At 39.2% G+C, this 4595-nt stretch overlaps 1 pseudogene; it reads right to left on the bottom strand.

Annotated features, from left to right (window-relative positions):
• Positions 1 to 2818: 2818 nt before the first annotated feature.
• LOC100990237 (rRNA-processing protein FCF1 homolog) lies at positions 2819 to 4196 on the bottom strand (annotated as a pseudogene).
• Positions 4197 to 4595: the final 399 nt, after the last annotated feature.

Here is a 4595-nt window from a genome sequence, read left to right as displayed (position 1 = left end):
TGAGACAGAAAGTTAACAAGGATACCCAGGAATTGAACTCAGCTCTGCACCAAGCAGACCTAATAGACATCTAGAGAACTCTCCACCCCAAATCAGCAGAATATACATTTTTTTCAGCACCACACCACACCTATTCCAAAATTGACCACAAACTTGGAAGTAAAGCTCTCCTCAGCAAATGTAAAAGAACAGAAATTATAACAAACTGTCTCTCAGACCACAGTGCAATCAAACTAGAACTCAGGATTAAGAAACTCACTGAAAACCGCTCAACTACATGGAAACTGAACAACCTGCTCCTGAATGACTACTGGGTACATAACGAAATGAAGGCAGAATTAAAGATGTTCTTTGAAACCATCGAGAACAAAGACACAACATACCAGAATCTCTGGGACAAATTCAAAGCAGTGTGTAGAGGGAAATTTATAGCACTAAATGCCCACAAGACAAAGCAGGAAAGATCCAAAATTGACACCCTAACATCACAATTAAAAGAACTAGAAAAGCAAGAGCAAACACATTCAAAAGCTAGCAGAAGGCAAGAAATAACTAAGATCAGAGCAGAACTGAAGGAAATAGAGACACAAAAAACCCTTCAAAAGATTAATGAATCCAGGAGCTGGTTTTTTGAAAGGATCAACAAAATTGATAGACCGCTAGCAAGACTAATAAAGAAAAAAAGAGAGAAGAATCAAATAGACACAATAAAAAATGATAAAGGGGATATCACCACCGATCTCACAGAAATACAAACTACCATCAGAGAAGACTACAAACACTTCTACGCAAATAAACTAGTAAATCTAGAAGAAATGGATAAATTCCTCGACACATACACTCTCCCAAGACTAAACCAGGAAGAAGTTGAATCTCTGAATAGACCAATAACAGGATCTGAAATTGTGGCAATAATCAATAGCTTACCAACAAAAAGAGTCCAGGACCAGATGGATTCACAGCCGAATTCTACCAGAGGTACAAGGAGGAACTGGTAACATTCCTTCTGAAACTATTCCAATCAATAGAAAAAGAGGAAATCCTCACTAACTCATTTTATGAGGCCAGCATCATCCTGATACCAAAGCCGGGCAGAGACACAACCAAAAAAGAGAATTTTAGACCAATATCCTTGATGAACATTGATGCAAAAATCCTCAATAAAATACTGGCAAACTGAATCCAGCGGCACATCAAAAAGCTTATCCACCATGATCAAGTGGGCTTCATCCCTGGGATGCAAGGCTGGTTCAATATATGCAAATCAATAACTGTAATCCAGTATATAAACAGAACCAAGGACAAAAACCACACGATTATCTCAATAGATGCAGAAAAGGCCTTTGACAAAATTCAACAATGCTTCATGCTAAAAACTCTCAATAAATTAGGTATTGATGGGACGTATCTCAAAATAATAAGAGCTATCTATGACAAACCCACAGCCAATATCATACTGAATGGGCAAAAACTGGAAGCATTCCCTTTGAAAACGGGCACAAGACAGGGATGCCCTCTCTCACCACTCCTATTCAACATAGTGTTGGAAGTTCTGGCCAGGGCAATTAGGCAGGAGAAGGAAATAAAGGGCATTCAATTAGGAAAAGAGGAAGTCAAATTGTCCCTGTTTGCAGACGACATGATTGTATATCTAGAAAACCCCATTGTCTCAGCCCAAAAATCTCCTTAAGCTGATAAGCAACTTCAGCAAAGTCTCAGGATACAAAATCAATGTACAAAAATCACAAGCATTCTTATACACCCATAACAGACAAACAGAGAGCCAAATCATGAGTGAACTCCCATTCACAATTGCTTCAAAGAGAATAAAATACCTAGGAATCCAACTTACAAGGGATGTGAAGGACCTCTTCAAGGAGAACTACAAACCACTGCTCAATGAAATAAAAGAGGATACAAACAAATGGAAGAACGTTCCATGCTCATGGGTAGGAAGAATCAATATCATGAAAATGGCCATACTGCCCAAGGTTATTTATAGATTCAATGCCATCCCCATCAAGCTACCAATGACTTTCTTCACAGAATTGGAAAAAACTACTTTCACGTTCATATGGAACCAAAAAAGAGCCCGCATTGCCAAGTCAATCCTAAGCCAAAAGAACAAAGCTGGAGGCATCATGCTACCTGACTTCAAACTATACTACAAGGCTACAGTAACCAAAACAGCATGGTACTGGTACCAAAACAGAGATATAGATCAATGGAACAGAACAGAGCCCTCAGAAATAACACTGCATATCTACAACTATCTGATCTTTGACAAACCTGAGAAAAACAAGCTATGGGGAAAGGATTCCCTATTTAATAAACGGTGCTGGGAAAACTGGCTAGCCATATGTAGAAAGCTGAAACTGGATCCCTTCCTTACACCTTATACAAAAATTAATTCAAGATGGATTAAAGACTTAAACGTTAGACCTAAAACCATAAAAACCCTAGAAGAAAACCTAGGCATTACCATTCAGGACATAGGCATGGGCAAGGACTTCATGTCTAAAACACCAAAAGCAATGGCAACAAAAGCCAAAATTGACAAATGGGATCTAATTAAACTAAAGAGCTTCTGCACAGCAAAAGAAACTACCATCAGAGTGAACAGGCAACCCACAAAATGGGAGAAAATTTTCGCAACCTACTCATCTGACAAAGGGCTAATATCCAGAATCTACAATGAACTCAAACAAATTTATGAGAAAAAAACAAACAACCCCATCAAAAAGTGGGCAAAGGATACGAACAGACACTTCTCAAAAGAAGACATTTATGCAGCCAAAAGAACCTCATTTTCTAAGAGTTAGAAATGAGGGACTCCATAATCATTTGGCATCTGCTTGATGTTGTATCTATTTTTAGAAATCTTCCAGATTCCTTGTTTAAGGTCTCGGTCAACTGTGGCCACAATGTAACACACTCGTTTGGGGTTACTCTCGGTACTAAGCCATCATCTGCATAGGTTCCTTTGTGTGGGCATGGTAATCTTGAATCCTTGATGTTCCTTAGAGCCACCCAATACTTCTGCCCCCATTTCCCAATTTTAGCCGTTACACAGTCAGTTATACAAGGGATACACTTGGTATTGACTATTCATCATTAACTGTGCTAAATCTAATTTGGCATTAATGGAAAAGTTGATAAAGTTGGTATCAGTTAGCATGTGGTAGGGTGGGCCCAGCTGTGTATTATATTGTAAGAATAAGCAAGAAGTGGATTGGGAATTTCTATTTTATTCAGCTTGCTAGTATCTTTCTTTCCTTTCTTTTTGTGTTTCAATCTGTCCTTTTCTTTTAGCCTCTGATCTCTGAGACTAAGCATTCACTTTATGGTTGCATAATTCCTTGCTTTTTGTTGCTTCTCCGTGTTCATACCATACTCTTATTTCTTCCCAAATCCTTACCTGTTAGATTATTTAGAAAAATGTTTGGAATAACTTTTCCCCTTGGGTTAATAGTTGCTGTACATCAATGGTTCAACGCAGTGGGTGTGTGTTGGATTCATTTGGGGAGCTTGCAAAAATCCCTATATCCAGACTTATGGCCCAAATCAATCAAATCGTAGTCTCTGAAAGTGAGACTCACCCACTTGCATATTTAAAAAAAATAACTCCTCAGGCACTTTGGGAGGCTGAGGCGGGCGGATCACGACATCAGGAGATCGAGACCATCCTGGCTAACACAGCGAAACCCCGTCTCTACTAAAAATACAAAAAATTAGCCAGGCATGGTGGCAGGCGCCTGTAGTCCCAGCTACTTGGGAGGCTGAGACAGGAGAATGGCGTGAACCTGGGAGATGGAGCTTGCAGTGAGCCAAGATCACGCCACTGCACTCCAGCCTGGGCAATAGAGCGAGACTCCGTCTCAAAAAAAAAAAAGAAAAAAAAAACTCCCCAGGTGATTTCAATGTTTAGCTAATTTGTGTACTACTATGTATACACTGTAAGTCCAAAGAGGTAAGGGATGGGAGTTGAACTCTTTTTTGTATGCCTCATGGTCCTTAGCACAGTCTTGGTCATAGAGTGGTGATTCACAAGACTTAGTGCTTGGTTCATTGCTGGGAGAGCTCAGTGCTCACAGGTGTGATGAATCAGGTACTTGGTTGCCATACTTCTTTAGCAGTGGAGAGAGGCAATGACCAAGGTGTTAAGATGTAGGCTCTGGATTGAAATCTGGCTTAAAATCCTGGGTACCATTAAGTAGCTATATGACTTTGGGCAACTGAATTGAACTCTTTCTGCTTTAGCTTAACCATCTGTAAAGTGGGGAAAATTATACTGTTTACCTCATAAAATTTTGTGGATAAATTTTTTAAAATTGTAGTAAAAAACATAGAATCTCAATTGACAGATTTTCAATTGTATATAGTACAATACTTTTAACTGTATGGATATTGTAGTACAGCAGATCTCTAGAATGTTTTTCATTTTTGCACGCTGAAACTCATAGCACAGCAACTCCCCATTTGCTCTTCCCCTCAATCTCTGGCAATCACCACTCTTTTTGCTTCTGTGAGTTTGACTATTTTAAATACCTCATGTAAGCAGAATCATTTGTATTTGTCCTTCTGTGACTGGCTTA

Source organism: Pan paniscus, chromosome 4, assembly GCF_029289425.2.
Source record: "Pan paniscus chromosome 4, NHGRI_mPanPan1-v2.0_pri, whole genome shotgun sequence".
NCBI classification, from domain to species: Eukaryota; Metazoa; Chordata; class Mammalia; order Primates; family Hominidae; genus Pan; species Pan paniscus.
The sequence above is the reverse complement of the archived record's forward strand: the minus strand, read 5'-3'. Positions and strand labels throughout refer to the sequence as shown.